We start from the raw sequence: 12,531 nt of genomic DNA on the forward strand, positions 1-12,531 counted from the left end.
TCATGGAGGGTCTCGGGGGAAGCAGGGGGTGTGGGGGGCAGCTGTGGTTCATTGTGGGGGCAAGGACACTGGTGGCAGAGGCACTGGGGACCAGTCATCTGCGTGAGCTCTCTTGGAGGCCGCCACCCCCGCACCACCCAACAACCTGCAGGCTCCGGTGCTGGGACGCCTCAAGCCAAACAACAAACAGGGTGGGAGCACAGTCCTGCCAGTTCACTCTTTCTAATTTTTTTTCCTTTTTTTTTTACTTTTAAAATTTATTTATTTATTTTATTTTTGGCTGCCTTGGATCTTTGCTGCTGCACGCGGGCTTTCTCTAGTTGTGGCGATGTTCGTTGCGGTGACTGGCTTTCTCATTGCGGTGTCTTCTCTTGTTGCAGAGCACAGGCTCTAGGCACGCGGGCTTCAGTAGTTGCGACTCGTGGGCTCTAGAGCGCAGGATCAGTAGTTGTGGCGCACAGGCTTAGTTGCTCCGCAGCATGCTGGATCTTCCCGGAGCGGGGCTTGAACCCGTGTCCCCCGCACTGGCAGGCAGATTCTTAACCACTGCGCCACCAGGGCTTCTGCAGTGGAAGTGTGGAGTCTTAACCATCCGACTGCCAGGGAAGTCCCTAGGAAAAATTTAAGCCTACAGGAAAGTTGAAAAAGTGTTAAAACAGCCCCCAACCTAGATTTTCCAATTAGCATTTTGCCACATATGCTATATCTCTCTAATAGATACATATAAACTATATATAAATCTAATACCTATATATAAACTATGTATATACCTATGTATATACCTATATATAACATAAATACAATTTATATAAATATTACATATATTATATGTAACATATACAGATATATATGTATAGTTTGTTATTGTTGAACCACTGGAAAACTTTCAGGCATCTTGCTCCCTCACCCCTAAATACTACAATACTACAACATGTGTCTCCTAAGAACCAGACCTCTCTCACGTAACTGAAACTGCACAAATCAGATGGGACTCGAACCCATGGGCTGGGACTCGAACCCACTGTCTTTTAATTGAGATCACACACCAGGTCTCAGGACTTAATGAAGCTCAGATTCTTTATGTCTCAGTGCAGAAGTAATTCAGCAAGAGGCAAAGTGATAGGTAAGAAGTGGATTTATTTAGAGAGATACACATTCCATAGACAGAATGCAGTCTGCCTCAAAAGGCAAGAGCGACCCCAAAATATGGGGTGGTTAGTTTAGGCTGTTGTTTTTTTTTGCCACATGGCTTGCGGAATCTTAGTTACGCGACCAGGTATTGAACCCAGGCCAAGGCAGTGAAAGCGTGGAGTCCTAACCACTGGACTGCCAGGGAATTCCCTGGGGTGGTTAGTTTTATGGGATGGATAATTATATAGGCTAATTATGCAATTACCCAGCCCATAAAAGTGGGAGAATTATTCCAACTATTTGGCGGGGGAGGGCAGGGGTTTCCAAGAATTGGGCCACTGCCCACTTTTTAGCCTTTTGTGGTTAGCCTCAGAACGATCCTGGTGCCCGCGAGTGTGCCATTTAGATGCTAATGTATTACAATGAGCGTATAATGAGACTCAAGGTCTACTGGAAGTGGAATCTTCCACCATCTTGGGCCTAATCAGTTCTAACCAGTTTTTGTGGTATCTTCAACAGCTATGTCATTCTTTTAAAGGTTGTGCCCTGCCCTCTTCCCTCCTGTTTCTTTTTTTTGGCTGCACCACGTGACATGTGGAATCTTAGTTCCCCCACCAGGGAATGAAACCCCGCCCCCTGCAGTGGAAGTGTGGAGTCTTAACCACTGGATCGCCAGGGAAGCCCCTTCCCCCTGTTTCATAACCACAGACCATTATCACACCCAAGAAATTAAATGCTGATACAATAATCTAATATAAAGTCCATTTTCATATTTCATTTGCCCCCAAAAGGTCCTCCACAGATACTTTTTTTTTTTTTTGCAGTACGCGGGCCTCTCACTGTTGTGGTCTCCGCTCCGCGTCATGTGGAATCTTCCCGGACCGGGACACGAACCCGCGCCCCCTGCATCGGCAGGCGGACTCTCAACCACTGCGCCACCAAGGAAGCCCCATAGCTACTTTTTTTTTTTCTTCTTTTTTTCGGTACGCGGGCCTCTCACTGCTGTGGCCTCTCCCGCCGCAGAGCACAGGCTCCGGACGCGCAGGACCAGCGGCCATGGCCGCGGCATGTGGCATCCTCCCAGACCGGGGCACGAACCCACGTCCCCTGCATCGCAAGGCGGACTCCCAACCACCGCGCCACCAGGGAAGCCCCCCATAGCTACTTTTTAATCCAGCTTTCATTCAGGGAAGAGGCCCACCCCAATTTAACTTTCAGATCCACCACTCCACCCAGAGTGTTCAAAGTCGGGTGACTTCTTTATCAAATCTAAAAAGCCCTCTCTGGCCTTGGCAGGGGGGTAACCCAGGGGAGTCTCCAATGTGGGCTTCTGGGTCAAAACACATTCGGTTCCCCCCCTCCCTTCCTTGCTCCGTCCCCTCTACCAGTCCTGTGAATGTTGGGGGACCCCAGGCCTTTGTGCTGGGCCCCTTCTCTCTAGTTCCCAGGTGGTCTCATCTAGGCTGGTGGCTTTAACACCAGCTGCATGCTGATGCCACCCATATTTCCAGCATCCAAGCTCTGACATCCCCCAACTCCAGACTGATGTACCCCACTGCTTTCTTCTCAGCATCTCCCCTGTGATGGGCCATCAACATCTCAAACTTAACATGTCCAAACTGAGGTCTTAACGTCTTCCCTTCTTTCCCATCTCAATAATAGCATCCCCCTCACCTATCATCTGCCCCGATTCCACCCTTCCCTCACCAGCCCCCCAACCACTGGGTCTTGTCTGGACCCCTGCTCCCTGCATCTTCCCCGCCGCCTCTGACGTCTGGTCCACCCTCAGGGGTCTGCATAGCGCGGGAGCCTCCAAACTGCTCCTTACGCTTGCCCCACCACCACCAGCACATTTTCCAGCATTGCTAATCTTTTAAAATTGTAATTCAGGTCAGACCACTCCCTCTTTTAAAACCCTCCAACAGCTTCTCCTTGTAATGAGAAAACCCCCAACTCAGCGGGGTTTCTGAGGCCCTTGGTGGTCTAGTCCTGGCTTTCTCCAACCTACTCCACCATTCTTTCCGGTGACCCTACCCTGGCCTCCACTTAGTTCCTTAAATACCCAGGCTTTACCCCCTCGGGCCTTTTGTTTCTACAGGCTCTCCCCTCTGGCTGCTACGCCCTTAACCTGGGTCTCAAGGTCGGCCTGCCTGTTGGAGATCGCCCCGGCTCTAAGCTCACGCCGCCCTCTCCAGGCAATCTCCTGGGGAGGGCTCTGATTGGCTTAGCTGGTATCACATGAACACCCTTGTCCAATCATCTGTGGCCAAGAACAGGTCCCTGGGAGGAAAACACGGCTGCCAGGAGTTGCACTGGTTCCCCTGGGGGTTGGAGGTTTGGGGCAGGGGAGCGGTTTTGCGGGAAGAAGGTGGGCAATGTCTCTAAGTCTGCTCAGCCTTCAGTGCACTCGGCCTCTCAGCAGCGCTTAACCTATTGGGAACTACCCCTTTTATTTTTCCAAAATGTCTATTTTAGCCAAAAAGGGCAATATATACTTACTGATAAAAGAGTTAAAAAAATACAGAAAATAACAAGGGGGAAAAAAAACAGGATTACACCAGCTGAGGACAACCACTGTTAGCCTCCATCGGCTCTGTTGTCGCCTCCCTGGTCAATCTCCAGCCATGAACCTTGAATGGTTCCTCACCTTCCACCGCTTCTGCTTTTTCATTGTATATCTGGATTCTTTCTCCCATTTTTTTTTTTTTCCGGCTCTCACTGAGATATCACCCACTGCAATGGCTTCAACCAACCACCACGTTTATGCGGGTGATTCCCTAACTGAAATCCTTTCCCACCAATTTCTTGGTTTCAGATTTGTATCTGGCTGCTAGATGGCCCCACAGGATGGCCGTGGGTGGCTCAAACTGGGAGGCTCTCCTACCATACCCTGAAGTCTCTTCCTTCTTCTCTGGATTGAAGCCCTAATTATGGCATTGATGAAGTAAAATTCATATTCTATGGCAAGACGAGAAAAATTTAAACAAAATTTTTCTTTGCCTGTTTGGGCCTCCTCTCTCCCCTTTAGTGTGTAGTGTGCATCCGCATCAACCAGACCTTCTTAAGCAATAACCTTCCTTCTTAATCTTGTAGGGGGCCACAATGACCCATGACCCACTACTCACTGTGCACGTGTAGGTCTGGATTGTGTCAACTGTCAATACTACATCATTTGATGTAGACCCTTTGTCTCAAAAGCTTATATAACTGTGCTTTGACCTCTAACTGATGGAACAGTCCTCAGAGTTTTCTGAAAGACTGTCTCCAGGGTTATAATCCTCAGGTTAGCTCCAATAAAATTTTCCATTTCTTTCTCAGAGAACTGTCCCATGTACCATCCTTCCAGAACAGCCATGATCCTGTCCATTTGCTGCTCTTCCCCCATAAATGGGTCTTTGTGAAATTCCATTTCTTTGGCTGGACACCATCATCCCATCCCCATCCACTTGGTAAACTCATCTTCCAAGACCCTGCCCAAGGGTTACCTGCTCTGTAACATCCTCCCGAGAAGTCCTGCTCTTCTGTGCTCCAGGAAAATACCATTTATGGAAGTCATTTCTGTACAAATAAATGTAAAAAGCCTGGATGTTTTCCCTCGATGCCACGGATGCCACCGTCCCAAATTCCTGACCCACTGAGACTTTGCTCAAACAGTTAGACTGCCCTATATGCATACAGAAATGCTAAAGACTTTACACAACAATTCTCTCCACAGATGTTTCCCTGAGACACAGTGTGGGCTGGGCAGACGGGGAAGGTAGAGTGAGGGGTTCACTCACATCTACCTCCATCAACTCTGCCCCTCCATCTGGGAGGCTGATGCCACCTGAGGGGCCTAGTCACACTGTGACTTTCATGGGCTCTGGGCACTTTTGATTTCATGAGCCCTTTCCTCCATTCATTAAATTTTTTTTTTTTTTTTGCGGTACGCGGGCCTCTCACTGTTGTGGCCTCTCCCATTGCAGAGCACAGGCTCCGGACACGCAGGCTCAGCGGCCATGGCTCACGGGCCCAGCCGCTCCGCGGCATGTGGGATCTTCCCGGACCGGGGCATGAACCTGTGTCCCCTGCATCAGCAGGCAGACTCTCAACCACTGCACCACCAGGGAAGCCGCCAATTTTTTTTTTTTAATAAATGTATTGGTATAAAAACAAACATAACCTAGGCTGCCTTCATTATCATATATTCATTTCCAACTATTCATTTTTTCCTTCTGTTTTTTTTTTTTAATTTACTAAAAATTTTTTTTTTTAATCTTTGGCTGCACCAGGTGGCTTGCGGGCTTGTGGGATCTTAGTTCCCCCGAGCAGGGATTGAACCTGGGCCCTCCAGTAAAAGCACGAAGTCCTAACCACTGGAAAACCAGGGGATTCCCCTCTTCTGGTTTTAAAATAAATCAAATTAAAACGTTTTCAAGGGCCCCTGAAAGTATTGTGGGCCCAAGTCAATGCACTGTAGAGGAGATTGTGCCCTGTGCCTCATGAAGAAGCTGACTCTGGCTGAGGGCAACAACCTGAAACTCACTGAAAGCTCGAAGGTTTTATCTCCTCTTAACTGTTCTTTGAGACTTGAGAGAAGATGTAGATTAATGCTTCTTGCTACAATCTTATCAAGACTCAGGGACACATGGTTATTCTCTCTAGACAAAAGTTGCCAAGGGACATACCATCTATATAACTGCTAAATACACAACATACGATAAAGCTAAAGCGTGCCTTGCGTAAACTAGCCTTATAAATACATAATAGCCCACAGAGGCTGGCTCTCAATGCTGTCCCCTCAAGGAGTTAGGATGGAGTTATGGGGGCCGCTCGGGCTGCTGGATGATTATTATTGTTCATACCTGACTGACAGTTGAGGAAACTGAGAGGAATCTGGTAACTGAGCTAAGATGATGCAGAGCACAAATGAATTAGTGACTCCAGGATTTCCATCCTGGTCTGTGCTCTTATGAGTTGCTTTGGACAGACAGACAGAGTTTGAGGTGCCTGAGGGCCTTCTAGGGGAGAGAGACATCAGGAGGTATTTAGATAAACTAGTTCAAGGATCAGGTGAGATCCCTAGCTCGTGACATAGATTTGGGAATTATCCAAGTGTTGGTGGCATTTAAAGATTCAAAGTGGATCAGCTTCCTCACTCTGTTGCAATCTCTGTACCACGAAACCACCCTGAGTGGGCCCCTTCCCTTGGGGAGATGAGCAGCTTTGCTCTCTTGTGGGCTCTTACTCCCTACTCTTTCCCAGGTATGCCTGGCTCCTGAGAAACATTTACAGGGCAACTTCTGTCCACAGGCCCTGGGCTACCAGCTTGGGCTTCCATCTCCAGCCCCACTATTTCCTGCTGGATTAGATGCCAGAACTTGACTTTCCTCACTTTGATGCCTGATCTCTCTGTGGAACCAGCACCTCTGTGCACTCACCCACACAATAAGTATTTATTGAGCACCAACTATGTGCAGGACACCATTGTAGGTACTGAGGATACAACTGTGCACAAAGTTGACAAAGTCTCTTGAACCCAAGGAGCTTATAGTCTAGAGGCAGGAGGCAGACAATAAACAAATAATAGTTCCAGGTGTCAGGAATACAATAAAGCCTCATAATGTGGAGTGAGTGAGGGCACAGGAGGGCTCTGAGGAGTGGCGGTGACACTGGTCAAGGTTGTTGGTGGGAAAGGAGTCTCAGAGGGGGGATGTTGCAGCTGAGCCCTGAATGAGGAGATGGTAGCGGCTGTGAGGAGATAGGGTGCGCGCAGGGCCCTTCCAGCAGGAGCAGTGAGCTGTGCAGGTCCAGGCTTGGTATGCCTGGAAGGCCCTCCTGATGGGGGGGAGGGGCTTGGAAAGGCAGAAAGAGCCAAGGCAGGCAGGGGGTCCTGCCCTGGGTGAAAGGCCCAACCTAGGGCCACCAAGGACCAGCTGACAAGATGGGAAGAGAAGACCCCTTTTTCCTGGGGAAGGAGAAAGAGGGAGGAAAAGCAGCAAGGAAGAAGCAGCAGCAGGATCGGGGCCCTTGTTAAAAAATTGTTAAGAATTTCAAGATGGTGACAGCAGAGCATTGAACCTGGTGAGGGCCCTTCTGAGCACGAGCATGGTGCCACTCAACAGGACACGGTCCATGACACTGGCCCCAACCCAGTGGAGACCCTTGGGAAGATGAGGCACGGAATCCAGGTCCTCCTTTCACCCCAGGCTGAGCCTCACCTCGCAGGCAGGGCCACAGGACACAGGGTAAAGGTGGTGGGTTAAAATTTTCTATTTTGATGAAAATGTTGCAAACTGTACAATGTTGCAAAACCAACATAATTTATGTAGCTGATTTCATGGACTTTTGATTACACTTCTGACAGTTGCAGTGTTCTTCTTTCCCTTGGGAGATTTGGGGCAGATGGGGCCCGGGAATCTCTCCTCCTCACAATAGGGTTAACCTCTGAGCAGGTGTGACATGTTCCCGGGCAGGCACAGTTGGTTGGAGCCAAGAATGTTTAACCCCCTATATTATGTCAAATATCATTTATATCAAACCACCCCTCCTTAATCTTAGGCTAATTACCTTATGATTAACACTAGTCCTCTGACCTTGGTAAACCATTTATTCTCCCCGAACTTCAGATTTCCTCATCTGTAAAAAGGAGATAATTATACTTCACAGGGGTGCCGTGAGGATTAAACATATGAAAAGCCTTTTTAGAGTATTAAGGTCTAAACAAATGCCAGGTAGTGTTACTACAGATCTGCTCAGTGGTTGCCTCACCCGTGCAGACAGGGGATTCGGGACAGTCACGGCTTGACAGAAGCCTCTCTTTGTGCCACTGACTCTGAGGCTCTGGTGTATTCTTAGCAATCAACTTCTGATCTTCAGTTTCTCAAGCAGCTTCCTTTCCTGGGGAGATCCCCTTGGCTTGTCAGGTATGCCTCAGATCACAGATCAATAATCCTGGTTTATATAAGAGACTCTTGTGAGTTGGGCTGCCTTCATAATTTTAATTGTCCCTAAATGAACCGAGAAGAATCCAGATCCTGGACCTGAGGGTCTGAAGGAGACAAGTAATCATTCTCTCTAATTTCTTAGTGCACTTGGGTAATACTCTCATTAATTAGTTTTTTAAATTCATCGGTAGTTGCGGCATGCAGGGCTCTCTAGTTGTGGCGCGCGGGCTGTAGAGCAGGCAGGCTTAGTTGCCCCGCGGCATGTGTGATCTTAGTTCCCCGACCAGGGATCGAACCTGAGTCCCCTGCATTGGAAGGTGGAGTCTTAACCACTGGACCACCAGCGAACTCCTAGTAATATGCTTATTAAAAGGTGCTAAAGGCAGATACTTTTATTACAAGAGTGAGCAATGGTCCCCTAAGCTTCTATTTGTGATGCAGTGTTGCCCATGCCGTGGGGTGGAGTCTACCAAGATCCTTAGGCCTTTGCAGTGGCCGTTCCTTCTGCCTTGAAGGCCCTGCCTCCACACATCCCATGAAAAATGTCACCTCCTCCAGGAGATCTTCTCTGCCCACCCCACCTCAGAGGGCCCTTTCCCCTACTCCGTGTCACCTCTCTATCCTCCCTACCCTGCTCGATTCTTCCTGGCATATGCCCACCTGACTCATGTTTTATAGGTTTACTGTTGGAATCGCCCCATTTAAGTGTGAGCTCCGAGAGAGCTGTGACTCTGCTCTGTCCACTGCGGTGTTTCCAGGCCTGGGGCTCAGAGCTTTTGACCAGCAATGGGATCCAGATAGAACTTATATTATTCTCATTTTCATTGTATTTATTTTTTAAAAATACTTTTGTTCAGGACAAATACTTATTTTACATTTATCACAGTGATATAGTTTCCTTTAAAAATAAATTTAAGATGGGGCTTCCCTGGTGGCACAGTGGTTGAGAGTCTGCCTGCCGATGCAGGGGACACGGGTTCGTGCCCCAGTCCAGGAAGATCCCACATGCCGCAGAGCGGCTGGGCCCCTGAGCCACGGCCACTGAGCCTGCACGTCCGGAGCCTGTGCTCCGCAGCGGGAGAGGCCACGGCAGTGAGAGGCCCGCGTACCGCAAAAAAAAAATAAAATAAATAAATAAAAAATAAAAATAAATTTAAGAATGTAAGTAATTTTAAAAGATCAAGTAAATAATGGTGGTGCCCAGATGTCACATAAAGGGTGCTCTGTGGATGCCTTTTGGGGACGCTGCTTGGTCTGTAAACCCATTCTGGCAACTGCTTACTCCTAACTGTGTGTGCGCGTGCAAACACACACACACACAGAGAAACACACTCATATTACAGAGACATCAAGCCTTAGGGTTGATGGTCGCCTCCTACAAGTGGACCAAGGAACAGGGAAGGTCCTTGGCCAGACTGGGGAGTGCTGGTGAGTACACACTTCCCAGGGCTCCTGAGGCCCCTCTACCTTTCTGCCTGGGCGTCCATGAGACACTCTGTGTCCTCCTACCTTCTGTTTTCTCCCTTAAGCCAGCTTGAGCTGCTGATACTTGCAACCACAGTCCTGTACACTACGGTCTTCTGAAGTTAAATACAAACTGTGTGCCAATGCATGTCTGTTGTCGGGGGTGGGGGCATGGCAGGAAAAAGCTATTTAGTCATTCAGTCCTCATGCATCGTGCACGACCGTGGGCCAGGTGCTGGCTACTCGGCTAAGTGCTGAGAATACAAAGTTCCCCCAAGGAATTCATCATTTCCTGAGCTCCACTGAGTGTCAGCCTTAATCACCCAATAAATGCTGAACAATGGGAAGCAAGGCTGAGCAGGGCATGGGGGGCTCATTGGCGGCACAGGACATGAGGGCTTTCTCCAGTCCTGCTCCTCCCCGTGGAAGTGTTTAAAGTGTGGCTCCTTCTAAGGAATTTTTTTTTTTTTTTTTTTTTTTTGCTGCGCCGTGGGCTTAGTTCCCCAACTAGGGATTGAACCTGGGACCTCAGCAGTGAAAGCACGGAGTCCTAACCACTGGACCACTAGGGAATTCCTGGATATTTTAAGTTTTAATGGAGAAAGGAAGGTGGGGGATGAATGAATGAATGCAATTTGGGGCTTACCTCAGGGTGAAGATGCCAAGTTTGAGCCCTTGGTCAAGGTTACTGGCTACTGTGTCTCAGGGCCCCCACTGGAGCATGGAATCTGACTGTGGCTGTTTGTCCTGTAACCTGGTCATGTAGTACAGTCCACTGACTACAGTCAAGAGACAATCGATATCCAATCTTGCACCTAGAAATTCACTGGAGTAAAGTGAGGTGGCTGTGACACACCATTTTGGTGTTTTTACTTGCAAAATTCATCACCAGCACTCCTCCCACCTCTCAACCCAGGCTCCCAAATCAACCTGCACACCAAATTAAGAAGCATATAAAAATGTGCAACGCATCGATGCAGCCCGGCACTGAAAATAGCAGCTGCAGCCACAAACCAAAAAAAGGCCTTTGTGAACAGAGTGAAAGAAGCGGTTTGTCCTGAGTTCATCTTTTAAGCCACAGATAGAACCCCCTACTATTACTAAAGTAACGTCTTTAATCAAAGATAGGAATCAATTAGAGGAAAGTAGGATGTCTTAGTACGTTAGATTTTCCTTTTCCTACTAAGTTTCCAAGGCCCTAATTTCCTAGTCAGAGCCAAGAGAGTATGAACTCACACGAAGGCAGGTAGTGGACCCACTGCATAGATTTGACAGCATTAGCAGAGGGCAGGTTCAAGATGAAGCACACAAAATCGGGCGATGAATCACTTCTGAGGTGTAAGAACCCATGGTCTCCAGGTGACAGTGTTACACCCTGACCCTGGGCACCACCTTCAGGAACACGGCTTCTAAAAGCTCTGGTGCACCTGTCTCAAATTAAACTGTCCCTCATGTTTCAAACAACGTTGAATTTATCTCCTCAGCCAAATTAACACCACTTAAGAAGATCAGTTTCAGAAACACTTCTCTACTAGACTCGAATCTAAACCACACAACTTCCTGAGCAGTTTCACATGTGGAGCTACCTTCCCAGCCAACACAAGCACTTTTCTTCTTTAAGAGTATTGAGTCAGACAGACGTAGAGAACAAACGTATGGACACCAAGGGGGGAAAGTGGCGGGGTGGGGTGGGGTGGGGGGTAGTGGCATGAATTGGGAGATTGGGATTGACATATATACACTAATATGTGTAAAATAGATAATAAGAACCTGCTGTATAAAAAAGTAAATAAAATAAAATTCAAAAAAAAGAGTATCGAGTCAGACTGGAGTCAGACTTATAGTCCAGGCAGTCTGTATTTTTTTGAGTGGCACTGAGGTCATACTTTAATCTACCCTAACCATATTTAATTGTCCTCTGCCCCCCATTAGTGATTCCAAGGCTGAAAAATTATGCAAAGTCCCTTACAGAGTTCAAGTTAGCTTGACAGATAAAGAGTCAGAGAGCTTGGCAGGTGGCAGAAAGGTACAGGGAGTGGGAGAGGGGGAGGAAAAGGCTCAACTTTTATACCTAAGCCCAAAGCACAAGGCAGGTACTAGGATGATGGAATAAAAATTGTTCCTGTTGCTTTGAAATGCTTCAGCGACGCCAAAGGAAGGTTTTCTTGTTCTGTTTTTGAAAGCTACAAATCATTATTCATCAAATGAAGCCAATGATCAGGTGTACCAAATTAAGTGTCCCCAAACTATAATTTTTCTCTTGTGAGGAAAGCTGCCTTTACTGGAGTGCACAGACCAAAAGATAGAAAAGCCTTTTTGTGACTAGTTGAAACTTCTTATAGAAGTCCCACCAATTTTTTCATCTCCCGGCACATGGGATATGCTAATTCTTTGGCTTTTGCTGACCCACCTTGTAAAACCTTCTCTAAGTGGTCCTTGTTCATCTTCAGTTTTTCAATTTCACTCTTAATTGAAGCAAATTTCTCAATCACAGTATCTGCCACCATCAGCTTGTAGCGAGTGGTGTTGATGCGAGCACTGAGGCAGACCACCTCCTCTACTGGAAGTCCCGTCACTGCTGCATGGATGGAGACCTTGTTGGAGATGCCCCCTCAGCTGGCTGGGCGTAGGTGACCTCTGAGGTGAAGTCTATCACAGCCTTGCGGACTTCTGCAAGGAAGGTCTTTAGTGGATCATTTAATAAAGCTGTTCTTCATTTCAAAAGACAAATGAAATACATTCCAGTGACTCAGTGTTTTCATTTTATTTTTAAAATTTATTTATTTTTGGCTGCACTGGGTCTTCGTTGCTGCGTGTAGTCTTTCGCTAGTTGCAGCGAGCGGGGGCTACTATTCATTGCGGTGCACAGACTTCTCATTGCAGTGGCTTCTCTTGTTGTGGAGCATGGGCTCTAGGCACATGGGCTTCAGTAGTTGTGGCACGTGGGCTCAGTAGTTGTGGCTCGTGGGCTCTAGAGCGCAGGCTCAGTAGTTGTGGTGCACGGGCTTAG

At 47.8% G+C, this 12,531-nt stretch overlaps 1 long non-coding RNA gene across 1 annotated transcript; it reads right to left on the reverse strand.

The window, feature by feature from the left end:
- Nucleotides 1–3,841: 3,841 nt before the first annotated feature.
- On the reverse strand, nt 3,842–11,237 carry LOC113606667 (uncharacterized). The gene is made up of 4 exons (XR_003427660.1): nt 10,168–11,237; nt 7,882–8,064; nt 7,681–7,749; nt 3,842–4,689 (listed from the first exon to the last, which is right to left on the reverse strand). It is a non-coding gene; the product is annotated as an uncharacterized LOC113606667 (long non-coding RNA).
- Between the last annotated feature and the right edge of the window lie 1,294 nt (nt 11,238–12,531).

This window comes from Aethalodelphis obliquidens, unplaced genomic scaffold (genome assembly GCF_003676395.1).
Source record: "Aethalodelphis obliquidens isolate GAN/ISIS:26980383/991018 unplaced genomic scaffold, ASM367639v1 scaffold44, whole genome shotgun sequence".
In the NCBI taxonomy this organism is placed as follows: Eukaryota; Metazoa; Chordata; class Mammalia; order Artiodactyla; family Delphinidae; genus Aethalodelphis; species Aethalodelphis obliquidens.